Below are 14,589 nucleotides of genomic sequence, written 5' to 3'. Positions count from 1 at the left end.
CAGGGCTTCGCCTAAACTCCGCGACGATATGACCGAGGTGGAATATGGTGGAAGGGGGCACCGCACACGGCTAAGGAACGATCCGTAGATCAACTTGTGTGTCTATGGGGTGCCCCCCGCCCCCGTATATAAAGGAGGGAGGGAGGAGGGGGCCGGCCTAAGGGGAGGCGCGCCCTAGGAGGGGGAAACCTACTCCAAGTAGGTTTCCCCCCTCCTTTTCCTAATCCAAGAAGGAGGGGGAAGGAAGGAGTAGGAGAGGGGGAAGGCAAGGGGGCGCCGCCCCCCCCCCCCCTTCCTTGTCCTATTCGGACTCAAGGGGAGGGGGCGCGCCACTTGCCCTGGCCGGCCCCTCTCTTTCTCCAATAGGGCCCATCAAGGCCCATTACTTCCCGGGGGGGTTCCGGTAACCCTCCGGTACTCCGGTTTTCTCCGAAAACTCCCGGAACCTTTCCGGTGTCCGAATATAGTCGTCCAATATATCAATCTTTATGTCTCGACCATTTCGAGACTCCTCGTCATGTCCGTGATCACATCCGGGACTCCGAACAAACTTCGGTACATCAAAACTTATAAACTCATAATAAAACTGTCATTGAAATGTTAAGCGTGCGGACCCTACGGGTTCGAGAACTATGTAGACATGACCTAAAACCATTCTCGGTCGATAACCAATAGCGGGACCTGGATGCCCATATTGGTTCCTACATATTCTACGAAGATCTTTATCGGTCAAACCGCATAACAACATACGTTGTTCCCTTTGTCATCGGTATGTTACTTGCCCGAGATTCGATCGTCGGTATCTCAATACCTAGTTCAATCTCGTTACCAGCAAGTCTCTTTACTCGTTTCATAATACATCATCCCGCAACTAACTCATTAGTTACAATGCTTGCAAGGCTTAAGTGATGTGCATTACCGAGAGGGCCCAGAGATACTTCTCCGACAATCGGAGTGACAAAACCTAATCTCGAAATACGCCAACCCAACATGTACCTTTGGAGACACCTGTAGTACTCCTTTATAATCACCCAGTTACGTTGTGACGTTTGGTAGCACCCAAAGTGTTCCTCCGGTAAACAGGAGTTGCATAATCTCATAGTTACAGGAACATGTATAAGTTATGAAGAAAGCAATAGCAACATACTAAACGATCAAGTGCTAGGCTAAAGGAATGGGTCATGTCAGTCACATCATTCTCCTAATGATGTGATCCCATTAATCAAATGACAACTCATGTCTATGGTTAGGAAACTTAACCATCTTTGATTAACGAGCTAGTCAAGTAGAGGCATACTAGTGACACTATGTCTGTCTATGTATTCACACATGTATTATGTTTCCGATTAATACAATTCTAGCATGAATAATAAACATTTATCATGAAATAAGGAAATAAATAATAAATTTATTATTGCCTCTAGGGCATATTTCCTTCACGTCATACCCTCGTCGTCTGAAGACGACGAGGCAGATTCCTCCCGCGGAGGCGGGGGAAAATACGAAGACGCTCCGCCTTCCCGCACTGGGGAGGAGAAGAAGAGGAAAGCCGCCCCAGAGGGGGAGTCCAGGACGCCCAAGAAGGGAAAGGCGTCCCTTCCGGATTACTCCATCGTGGCTGCCTATAGCGAGGAGGAGTGGCTGCCCAGGGGGAAGCCCCTAGTGAGATCGTAAGTATCCGCACTCTGTTACACTTTAGTGCGACTTCGCTTCATAGTTTGTTATAATGCCGAACACATATATGCAGTCCGGCCAGGGTCCATCCCGAGGTATCATCTTTGGATGGGTCCTTGAGTGATTCAGTGATGAACTCGCTCCCGACGGCCACTACTCCTCGGCCTGCGGATGACACAGAGGTGTTGTCCCAAAGGCTCCCAGAGCAGTGGGAGGTGACTCTGGAGATGCCCCAAGGCGAGATTCCAGACGCCGGGCACACGGGGTATAAGATCCCCGCGGATTGTGCCGACGAGAGCCGCAGCAAGTCGGGCTCTCAGCCGGATACTGTGCCGGAACCTCCAATGGTTTCGAATTCGGGCAGGCGGCCTCTCGCTAGGGAGGGCGAGCCGTCCGTGCCAATGACTTCTGTTACGCCAGAGGCGTCAGATAGTCCGCTAGAAGCCCTTCGTGGTGCTTCCATGGATGAAGAGCACCGTACTCTTATGAGTGTGGTGATTCAGAAGGTTCTGTCCGCCAAGAGCGGACTAACTGAAGCATGCACCAGCCTCCTAACAGGTTTTGAGGTAAGTAATAAAAATGTGTGAAATTATCACCCGATAGGTAGTAGCCCCTTATACTCTGTTTGTTGTTCGGAACAAAAAGCCAAACGGAGGGTCAATTATAATCCGCAGGAGTCTAATAGTAGGTGTGCATGTGAATAAGCAGGCAGTGCTGCTTGCCGCTGCTACCCGCACGGCCGAGGTCGCCGTACTCAAACGGGACCTGGAGCAGGCACAGGGAGAGCTCGGCCTCACGAAGAGGCAGCTCGAAGAGAACAAAGGTTTGTGATACCCCATTCGCATATCATAAAGAATAGACAAAATTGGTGATTCTAACGACAAAGCGTCGTGACTTTGAAATAGGGGCCACAACTGAAGTGGCGTCTTTGAAGAAAGCGTTATCCGAGGCCGAAGACAGGGCGGCCCTGGAGCGCATTGAGCGTGAAAAGCAGAATGCTCGGGTGGGCGAGGTACAGCAAGAGCTCCAGGATCTCGGCAAGAAGTTCGAGTCCTTGGAGCATGACCTCAAGACGAAGGAGTCTGAGCTTGCGAAGGCCCTTGCGAGTATGAAAGACGCCAAGGCCGAAGCCGAAAAGGCCCAGCAGGAAATCCAGGCAGCCAAGAAGATAGCGGTGGGTAAGACATTCTTTATGCAAAGCAAGCATGTGGAGGAGGCGTTTCTTTTACTTACCCGAATTGGAGCTCTCCAGGGGCATTCGCAGATCTGCCACGCGGCGTATCAGATGCCGCAGAGTTCTACCGTGCCGAGGAGGGGAGCTCAACGGAGAAGCTGTTCTGGTCCCAGTATGCTGGAGCCGAACACCCAATGCCTCTGAGTGACCAACTGAAGCAGTTGGTTGAACTCCATAGGGCGGCCGAAGTGGCTATGAAAGATTTCATAGTCCGAATGTAGCCTGGTGAGCCCCTGCCTGCTAGCTACTTCGGCCTGATAAAGCGGATGGTAAATGTCTGTCCGTAGCTTGAAGTGATCAAGCGATCTGTTTGCATTGAGGGTGCCCGCCGGGCCTTTGCCCATGCGAAGGTGCATTGGGGCAAGCTGGATGTGGAGAAGATGGTGAAGGATGAACCGCCGGAAGGCAAGGCGCATCGCTGTCTCGAAAAATATTATGATGGCGTTATGAAGGGCGCTCGTCTCGTGGCCGAAGAATGTACCAAGAACACGATCTTTGAATGAATGTACTTCTGTCGTTTTTGTAATATAAAGACGAGTTATTTGCGCTATATAGCACTTTGTTTTGATTTAAAATATTACCTTCTACGCGGTTGTTTATAAAATTCTGAAAGTAGGCCATTCGTCGGCTTCCACCCCCACGTAACCAGTACCAAGGTGTTCGTGGAAAACCCAAAACACTCTTTTATCCAAATTTTTGGTCCATGAAGGAGGTGTTTGGCGCAGCGAACAAGGCAATCGAACTATGCAGCTTTATAACTTTCACTTAGCCATAGAAGTCTATAATTTTAAATTTTGGCGAAGCCCCTAGAATTCAGAAAGCCGAATTGGGGCGCTATATACGCCTAAATCGGACGAGGCCGATTCCTCGCCTAAAGCAGAAAAAATCTTTAAGGATTTTAAGACCTCTCGAACAGCGACCAGCTCTTGCCGTATCATGTCGGTCAGTTTTCGACTTTCTCTACTGAGGTGCTCGTCTGGAAGAACCGGGACACAATCGCAGTAGTTCTCCCTGCGCTACCTTAGCCGATATAACGGAACGTAAGGTACCAAAACAAGGGAACCGGGAAAACCCAACTATTGACCAAGACATGATTCGGAGCTGATGCATACAATGCTATAAGTTCGGGGTGTCGCACTGTTGAAAGTGTTCAGACTTGTCTCGCCGTATTATGGGGCGCCATAAGAAGCCCCTGGCAAACTGAGCGTACCAAGGTGTGCGGATGCAATATTAAATAAACATTTATCTGAAAAAATGTGCAAATAGGGATGATAAGCTGACGCTATATATTATCTCCTATTGAATAATACGTTTAAGCGTATGTTTACAATGAATGCGTTTGAGCAGAAGTAAATAGGACTATTTAACATGTCCTATCCAAGAGCGGGCTGCATGTAGGTATATAAAATAGGTATAACGATCGTGAACAGATTCCACCTGGGTATTCCCTTTGTGCGCAAAGCCTGTTGCCTCCTTGGTTTTCTCTCCTGTGTAAGTCCGACAATCCGGCTCTTTTGAAGAGGCTGTCCGAAAGCAGTGTCCTGAAAGGTAAAGGGGGGTTATTAAAGTATGTTGCGGTTATACCACGCTGTTAACTTAGTCACTGTTGCGCCTCTGCCTATGCCCATGGTATTTTGAGTGCGTAATTGTGTACGCGCGGCACGAATGCTGCTTTGATGGGGCTTGAGCGGAGGCCGGACTGCTAGTCGCGCTCTTGGCGTGCCTGGCGATCCTGTTGCGGGGTGCTCCGGACTCGCTTGACGGTGTTCGGGGTTGTTGTCACCGGATTGGTGGTTTGCCGGAGAAGGCTGCATTGTACTTCTGCTGCTAGGGCTGCAGTATGCTCTTCTGTACGGAGAGAGCGGTCCATGTTTCCGTTGACTATTATGACCCCGCGAGGTCCTGGCATCTTGAGCTTGAGGTATGCATAGTGTGGTACCGCATTGAATCGGGCGAATGCGGTTCGTCCAAGCAGTGTGTGATAACCACTGTGGAAAGGGATGATATCGAAGATTAACTCCTCGCTTCGGAAGTTATCCGGAGATCCGAATACCACTTCCAGTGTTATGGAGCCCGTGCAACGGGCCTCTACTCCTGGAATTACACCTTTGAAGGTGGTTTTGGTGGGCTTGATCCTCGAAGGGTCGATGCCCATTTTGCACACTGTGTCCTAATAAAGCAGGTTCAGGCTGCTGCCGCCATCCATAAGGACTCGTGTAAGGTGGAATCCGTCGATGATTGGGTCTAGGACCAATGCGGCTGAACCGCCGTGACGGATGCTGGTAGGGTGATCCCTACGATCAAAGGTGATCGGACAGGCTGGCCATGGGTTGAATTTTGGGGCGACTGGCTCTATCACATAGAAGTCTCGTAGTGCTCGCTTCCGTTCCCATTTGGGAATGTGGGTGGCGTAGATCATGTTCACCGTTTTCACCTGGGGAGGAAATTTCTTCTTTCCCCCCGTGTTCGGACGCCGGGACTCCTCGTCATCGTCCTTGTGCAGCCCCTTGTCCTTGTTTTCGGTGTTTATTTTACCGGCCTATTTGAACACCCAGCAGTCTCTATTAGTGTGGTTTGCTGGCTTGTCCGGGGTGCCGTGAATTTGGCACAAGCGATCAAGTATGCGGTCCAGACTGGACGGTCCTTGATTGTTTCTTTTGAATGGCTTTTTCTGCTGACCGGATTTTGAGCCACTGAATCTGGCGTTGACTGTCGTGTCTTCAGTGTTGTCGTCGTTGTTCCGTCGCTTATGTCTGTTGTGTCGTGGCTTGCCGTTATTGTCGCGAATGTCTGGAGTGCCAGAGTTCACTGGTGTGGTGCTACTGCGAGCCAGCCAGCTGTCCTCGCCCGTGCAAAAGCGGGTCATGAGTGTCGTGAGGGCCGCCATGGATTTTGGTTTTTCCTGGCCGAGGTGTCAGGCGAGCCACTCGTCACGGATATTATGCTTGAAGGCCACCAGGGCTTCGGCGTCCGGACAGTCGACTATTTGGTTCTTTTTGGTTAGGAACCGAGTCCAGAATTTCCTGGCTGACTCTCCGGGCTGTTGGGTAATATGGCTCAAGTAATCGGCATCCGGTGGTCGCACGTACGTGCCTTGGAAGTTGTCGAGGAACGCTTCCTTTAGGTTTTCCCAATTGCCAATGGAATTTGCCGGCAGGCTGTTTAGCCAGTGCCTTGCCAGTCCTTTGAGTTTAAGGGGAAGGTACTCGATGGCGTGTAGATCCTCGCTGCGGGCCATATGAATGTGGAGAAGGAAATCCTCGATCCATACTGCGAGGTTTGTTGTGCCATTGTATGAATCAATGTTTACGGGTTTAAACCCTTCTGGGAATTCATGATCCATCACTTTGTCAGTGAAGCAGAGGGGGTGAGCGGCGCCTCTATGCCGGGCTATGTGGCTACACAGTTCGACTGAGTCCGGTTGGCTATATTCAGCCGAGCTGGACTTGCTGGTGGTGTATCCGGCGTAACAATCATCATTACGTGTTGGGGGGCGCCCGCGCGATCCGTAGATCGATCTTGGCTGTCCTGCCTTGTTTTCCAGTATATCTTGCAAGTCCTGCCTATTGCCCCGGGCCGTAGTGTATTGGCGTGGGGGTGCGGGCTGGTATGCCATTTTATCCCGGCCACAAGGTGGCCGGTCAGCCGTCTGGCGCTCGAGTCCGTATTCCTCAGCTGCCAGGACTTCAGTCCATCTGTTTGTGAGCAGGTCTTGATCAGCTTGAAGCTGCTGCTGCTTCTTTTTCAGGCTTCTCGCAGTGGCCGTAAGCCGGCGCTTGAAGCGCTCCTGCTCCACGGGGTCCTCAGGCACGCTGAACTCGTCGTCGCCGAGGCTGATCTCGTCTTCGGAGGGGGCATGTAGTTATCCTCCTCCGGATATCCGTCCGTCGCCTGTTCGTCTGGGCTGTCCTGCCCATCTTCCTGTTCGGCCTGCTCAAAGGTAGGCTGATCGGGGTTGTATTCATCTTCGGCACCATCCGGACCGTTTTTGTCACCTGTGCGAGTATTGCTCTGGCGGGGCTTGGAGCGGCGCCGACGATGCCCATGCTTTGTTTTCTTCTTTGAGGGGTTATCCTCCATTGCCTCATCGCCATTGGTTTCTTTTGGAGTGTCCACCATATATATATATATCATATGAGGAGGTGGCTATCCACCGCCCCATGGGCGGTGGTTCCTGTTCTTCTCCTGCATCGTCGTCCACACCGTCGATGTCTTCATAGTCGAACTCAAGCACGTCGGTTAAATCATCGACCGTGGCAATGAAGTGGGTGGTGGGTGGGCAACGAATTCCTTCGTCGCCTGCTTCCCGCTCGAGCCGGACATAGTTCGGCCAAGAGTCTCCTGACAAAGAGAGAGACTTTAACGAGTTCAGCATGTCGCCGAAGGGCGAGTGCTGGAAGATATCCACAACGGTGAACTCCATTACCGGAGCCCAACCAGATTCGGCGGGCTCGGGAGTGCGCGAACTGGAACCTACAGCCGGATATGAGTCCGGGGGTCCGGTGACACAGGCTTCCTTTGGGGTGAGGCCTGTGTTCGGCTCTACCGCCGATGAGTGTGCGGCCTCCGAGGCGGGGTCCATCCACCCGTCCTTGGGCGATGCAGTCTGCTCCGGATTTAGGTCCGGGGCTCCAGCAGGGGCGATATCTCGAGCATTGTCCGACAGCAGGTCTAAGCCGTGCTCATTGTGACTGTCCGGTGCTCCTGGCGCAGGCCCGAATCCGTTGAAGATCAAGTCTCCGCGGATATCGGCCGTGTAGTTCAAGTTTCCGAACCTGACCTGATGGCCAGGGGCATAGCTGTCGATCTGCTCCAGACGGCCAAGCGAATTGGCCCGCAGTGCGAAGCCACCGAACATGAAGATCTGTCTGGGGAGAAAAGTTTCACCCTGGACCATGTTGTTGTTGATGATTGAAGGAGCCATCAAGCCTTGCAGCGGCGACACAGAGGAACTCTCAATAAAAGCACTAATGTCAGTGTCAAAACCGGCAGATCTCGGGTAGGGGGTCCCGATCTGTGCGTCTAAGGCTGATGGTAACAGGAGGCAAGGGGCACAATGTTTTACCCAGGTTCGGGCCCTTTCGGTGGAGGTAAAACCCTACTTCCTGCTTGATTGATATTGATGATATGAGTAGTACAAGAGTTGATCTACCACGAGATCGTAGAGGCTAAACCCTAGAAGCTAGCCTATGATGATTATGATTGTGATCGTCCCTCTAAGGACTAAACCCTCCGGTTTATATAGACACCAGAGAGGGCTAGGGTTTACATGGAGTCGGTTTACAAAGAAGGAAATATAATATCCGGATCGCCAAGCTTGTCTTCCACGCAAAGGAGAGTTGCATCCGGACACGGGACGAAGTCTTGAGTCTTGTATCTTCACGCTCCAATAGTCCGGACAAAGTATATAGTCCGGCTGTCCGGATACCCCCTAATCCAGGACTCCCTCAGCCCCCTTTCATTCTCCCTCTCTCTTTCCCTTTCCCATTCTCCTACTCCGAAAAGGAAGGGGACTCCTACTAGGACTGGGAGTCCTAGTAGGACTTCCCCCTTTGGCGCGCCCCTCTAGGCCGACCGCCTCCTCCCTCCCCCCTTTATATACGGGGGCAGGGGGCACCCCAAAGCAAATAGACAATCTCTTAGCCGTGTGCGGTGCCCCCTCCATAGTTTAACACGTCAGTCATATCATCGTAGTGCTTAGGCGAAGCCCTGCACCGGTAACTTCATCATCACCGTTGTCACGCCGTCGTGCTGACGAAACTCTCCCTCATCCTCAACTAGATCAGAGCACGAGGGACGTCATCGTGCTGAACGTGTGCTGAACACGGAGGTGCCATACGTTCGGTACTTGGGTCGGTTGGATCGTGAAGACATTCGACTACATCAACCGTGTTACTAAACGCTTCCGCTTTCGGTCTACGAGGGTACGTGGGCACACTCTCCCGTCTTGTTTCTATGCATCTCCTAGATATATCTTGCGTGATCGTAAGATTTTTTTTGAATTACTACGTTCCCCAATAGGGGGTCTCAACCACTCCCCCTCTTCCTCACATTAAATCTTCCCTCTCATCCGACACTGTACAACTCCGCCCCTCGCCATCGATCGTCGGTTGTCCTCAGATCGACTCCTTTCACTTGCCCAACTTGGTGGTCTTCCCTGACTGCGCATAAGGTGCAGCTCCAAGTGATGGATGGGGATCCGATGCCTTTGGGCCGGGCATGAGTCGATGGTGTTTGGAGCTACCCTTGGATCTTGGTTCGAGACTTATGTCGACGTCGCAGGAGACCAAAGGAATTATCTCAGGCATGTCTCGTCTAGATCTGTGCGGCTAGCACCGGTGTGGTTGCAACATGTGCTCCACTGTCGGTGCTAGTACGTGCAATAGCAGGGAATGACTATGTGTCGAATAAGGCCTCTATTGCCTAGTGGCGGTGCCCTCCATGTGTATAACACCATCTGACGATTGTATTTCTCCTTTAGACCTTGCCATGGCAGCACCGGTCAGCCAGTTGAGTTGCATTTTGTGGTGGCCACTGAAGAGTCTTCGTGAGGGTTCCTCTCCATAGATCACATGGCTGCTACTGGCTGCTCATGCTGGCGAGGTTGCAGGATGCAGCCGAAAGGGCCCTTTGATGGTTTTGGCAACTCTCACTCTGATAAGCTTGTCTTGACGGTGAGATGCAATCTATGGACGAACAGTTAACACAGAGGTATGAATGTGTAGTGGCGATGGCGGGGTTTCTACCCCAGCACATGTAGTTGCTCGGATCGCGAAAAGTGGTGGCGACAACACACGGCTAATTTTGATTTGGTGTGCTTCCTAAGTACCAGGTCTTGAGCTCCGGGGTGCAAACCCTAGGTATGACCCGAGCTGGTTATACCTGACAATGACAAAGGTTTTGCGTCGTTATCTTGTTAACGACATTGCTCGATATGCCCAGACTTGTTCTTCAGGGTAAAAAAAACTTGAATCTGGCCTTTGTTGGTTGAATCCGGTGACAACGGCGCTTGAGCGTCATTTCCTTCTTGAAGTCGTTATTGTTTAAGACCTTTCTCGTTGTCATTGTGGTATCAATATATAGTTGGTGTGGATATAGTCGTTGTTGTAATTTGTCAAGTTGTTTTGATGGCTTCGTCTTTCACATTTTCTTGCTTATGTAGGTTTGATCTTGTATGACTTTACTCTTTCTCGTTGTTTTTTTAAAGCAACCACCTATTTCATTCCACTAATAGAAAATCAAGTTACATAATCAAACACACGTGAGAACTAAAAGATTAATCAAGAAAACAAGATTGTCCTAAAAACTTCGCATACAGAACCCTAAAAGATAGAAAATACAAAACTATTCCTTGGGTTTCCTGCACTTGGCAAAGCCAGCGACCGCGGCCCAATTCTAGCGTCGTCAAGGCGCACGCCAGAAGACTCGCCGAGCCTCCACCATTTCCGGATCCAAAGAAGCACTATTGCCAACGAGGCTTCCCAAGTCGACGAACAGGATTGCTGCAAGCAATGAGGCACATGTCACTATGGCACGTCGACCAGGGAGGCCCCATGCTACCTTGGACCTATATCCGTCACATCCCATCGTCCATCGACGAGGTCGGGGAAGAATGATAGATCCACCACCATCGGACCAACCTCCATACTCCATAGCATCTGTCTCACCCTGGCCGCCAGCGCCGCCACGAATAGCGACAAACACCAGCAACACACCAAGAAACAAATCTCTCCTCTTTGTCGTTGTTTTTATTCTTTTATTTGTGTGAATGTAGAGGTGGAGTGTGTGTCCATTGCATTTGTATCCCTCTTTGATGCTTTTTTAAAAGTAGGTTATACTAATAAAATCTACCTTCATTTTTCTTTCGGGGGCCGCTACGTGTCAGCCAGCGGATCTTTTGGAAAGATTTGTCGCCTTGCGAGCCGTCAGATCTGGCACCATCTAGCGGCTGGATGTTTTTCTCTACTCTGCAACAGAGATCTTGTTGCAGGAACATTTGCTACATAATTTGTGTTGTGATTTTTTTTGTAACATCTCGAAAAAAAATTGCAACAAAGGTTTTGCAGATTTTTTTTGCAACAAAGATCATGTTGCGAAAATGCTTGTCGATATTTTTGCAACATAGGTTATGTTGCAGATTTTTTTTGCAACAGAGGTTATGTTACAGAATTTTTTGCAACAGAGATCATGTTGTGAAAATGTTTGTACATTTTTTTGAAACAAAGGTTATGTTGTAGAAATTATTTGTAATAGGAATCATGTTGCAGGATCTGTTGTTGCATCTCACCTTGAGGAGGCAGCAACCATGGACATTGGCGCTCCTCTAGACGGCGGCGGCATGGAATGACGAGCAACGGCAAAACATGACTTCAGCGGCGGCATGCCTCGTAGGCGTGGGTGGTGCAGTCCGGCGGCTTCCACCGCATGCGCGGCCGACACGCAGCACCCCGGTGGCCGGCTTCCAACATCTACACATCAGCAGCTGAAGCATACTCACAGGTCGCTGCACCAGCCAGCAGCCATGGGGCGTTTCCCTTCACAGACAAGGTCAACGCTTGGATGAAGAGAGGCAAGCTAGATGTAGAAGGTGTTCACTGTAGAGATACTTAAGAATGGAAAAACGGTGAGCGGTGATGGCCTCATCCCACATGGGACCCGTGGCATTCTTCTGAAGCGGCGGATGGTGCGCTTTTTTTTATGTAATGCCATCATGGCGGATTATATTATCCACATTCCAGACAGTGTTTTATGTAATAACAATACATCATCCGCTAGTACATGTACTAAAAACTCTGGTGGATCCACATCCCAGCCAATGTTTTGTGGATCTACCAGTTGTCTAGCTAACAAATCAGCAACTCTATTAGCCTCCCTAGGACAATGATTTATTATTACATGATCAAAATTGTGAACTAGAAAGGAGCACTCCTCGTAAATCGCCGTTGCTGGTCCTATGGAGTTTCCGCCATGCTCCATTATATCGACAACCTCCATGCAGTCTGTTTCGACCATGATCCTGTTACATCCCACTTGTCCCGCAAGAATTAGTCCATTCAGAAGGGCTTGAGCTTCAGCTGTGGCAGCGTCGTCCACGAATGGTATACCACAACATCCCCTGCTACAAACCGTCCACGATCATCTCTGATTATGGCATCCGTCCCACCTGAACCAACTTCATCATTAAAAGATGCATCAATGTTTAGCTTGACATATTCTTCCTTAGGTTTGCGCCATCCATGTCTTATGATTCCTGTCGGCGTTTTCTTGTGAGCCCTCGAATAATTGGTCATCAAAGCGGATATGGCTTGAGCTATATCGTGTGGCTTCTGGATCTGCTTACCATGGGTAACCTGTCGACGTTCCCACCATATATACCACACAACAGTAGCAATTAAGTCGTTACACGGCACTTCAGGTAGCAAAGGAGCGATCACTGATGTATTGAGGAGCAAGCCTCCAAGAATTGACTGGCCCTCCTCGTCGAGCATACAGGCATCTTGAATTACATCTTGAATGCGTAGATTCATCCAAATCTCCTTCACACATGCACATCGGAACAAAGCATGTCGTATACTTTCACAATCAATAGAACAAAGTGGACATTGGCTGCTCGTTTGAATGTGACAATTTGCTAACACCCCTTTGCATGGCATAGCTGGTACATGCAAATCCCATAGAATTTTCCATATCTTGGCTCCAGTAGTACTCCCTTACCGTTGAGTACGACGCAACTTTCGCCCATGCTGATGATCCCACTCAGCATGGTAGGCGGATTTAACTAAGAAAATGACGTTCATGTTAAAATGCCATGAAATGAAGTCATCCATCATCCCAATGGCCAATGGAATTTTGAGAATACGGTTAACAATAATTGGCCAAAATATGTTCTTGATGATCTCTTCATCTCAAACTCTGTTTTCATGATCTATCAATTCAGATAATTTCGTGAGCACAATGTTTCCCCTTCGTGTAACTATACTTCTGTTTGGGCTACTAGGGACCCATGGGTCCTCCCATATATTAATTTTCTCACTGTCTCCCATGGGCCAAATATAACCCCTCTTAATGGTTTGCATTCCTGACCACAAACTTTGCCAAGTAAAGGAACTACCTTTTTTCAGTTGGCAATTCAATAAATCCCCATCAGCGAAATACTTGGCTTTCAACACCATGGCACGCAAAGATTCGGGTTCTGCAATTAGGCGCCAACATTCCCTAGACAACATGGCCAGATTGAAGCAATGCAAGTCCCTGAATCCCATACCACCTTGTTTTTTTGGAACACACATTTTCCACCAAACAAACCAGTGCATATGTTTATGTTGGTCATCGTCTCCCCACCAGTATTGGGACATAGCAGTGATAATCCCTTGACATACCTGCTTAGGAAGTGATGTCTACTACGCAACCTTCTTCTTGTAGACGTTTTTGGGCCTCCAAGTGCATAGGTTTGTAGGACAGTAGCAAATTTCCCTCAAGTGGATGACCTAAGGTTTATCAATCCGTGGGAGGCGTAGGATGAATATGGTCTCTCTCAAACAACCCTGCAGCCAAATAACCAAGAGTCTCTTGTGTCCCCAACACACCCAATACAATGGTGAATTGTATAGGTGCACTAGTTCGGCGAAGAGATGGTGATACAAGTGCAATATGGATGGTAGATATAGGTTTTTGTAATCTGAAATTATAAAAACGGCAAGGTAACTCATGATAAAAGTGAGCGAAAACGGTATTGCAATGCTAGGAAACAAGGCCTAGGGTTCATACTTTCACTAGTGCAAGTTCTCTCAACAATAATAAACATAATTGGATCATATAACTATCCCTCAACATGCAACAAAGAGTCACTCCAAAGTCACTAATAGCGGAGAACAAACGAAGAGATTATTATAGGGTACGAAACCACCTCAAAGTTATCCTTTCTGATCGTTCTATTCAAGAGTCCGTAGTAAAATAACACGAAACTATTCTTTCCGTTCGATCTATCATAGAGTTCGTACTAGAATAACACCTTAAGACACAAATCAACCAAAACCCTAATGTCACCTAGATACTCCAATGTCACCTCAAGTATCCGTGGGCATGATTATACGATATGCATCACACAATCTTAGACTCATCTATTCAACCAACACAAAGTACTTCAAAGAATGCCCCAAAGTTTCTACCGGAGAGTCAAGATGAAAATGTGTGCCAACCCCTATGCATAAGTTCGTTGAACCCGCGAGTTGATCACCAAAACATACATCAAGTAGATCACATGAATATCCCATTGTCACCACAGATAAGCATGACAAGACATACGTCAAGTGTTCTCAAATTCTTAAAGACTCAATCCAACAAGACAACTTCAAAAGGAAAACTCAATTCATCACAAGAGAGTAGAGGGGGAGAAACATCATAAGATCCAACTGTAATAGCAAAGCTCGCGATACATCAAGATCGTATCACCTCAAGAACGCAAGAGAGAGAGAGAGAGAAATCAAACACATAGCTACTGGTACATACCCTCAGCCTCGAGGGTGAACTACTCCCTCATCATCATGGAGAGCGCCGGGATGATGAAGATGGCCACCGGTGAGGGATCCCCCCTTCGGCAGGGTGCCGGAACAGGGTCCCGATTGGTTTTTGGTTGCTACAAAGGCTTGCGGTGGCGGAACTCACGATCTATTGTGTTCCTC

This window comes from Triticum aestivum, chromosome 7B, assembly GCF_018294505.1.
Source record: "Triticum aestivum cultivar Chinese Spring chromosome 7B, IWGSC CS RefSeq v2.1, whole genome shotgun sequence".
Lineage (NCBI taxonomy): Eukaryota > Viridiplantae > Streptophyta > Magnoliopsida > Poales > Poaceae > Triticum > Triticum aestivum.
Note: the sequence above shows the minus strand (reverse complement) of the source record.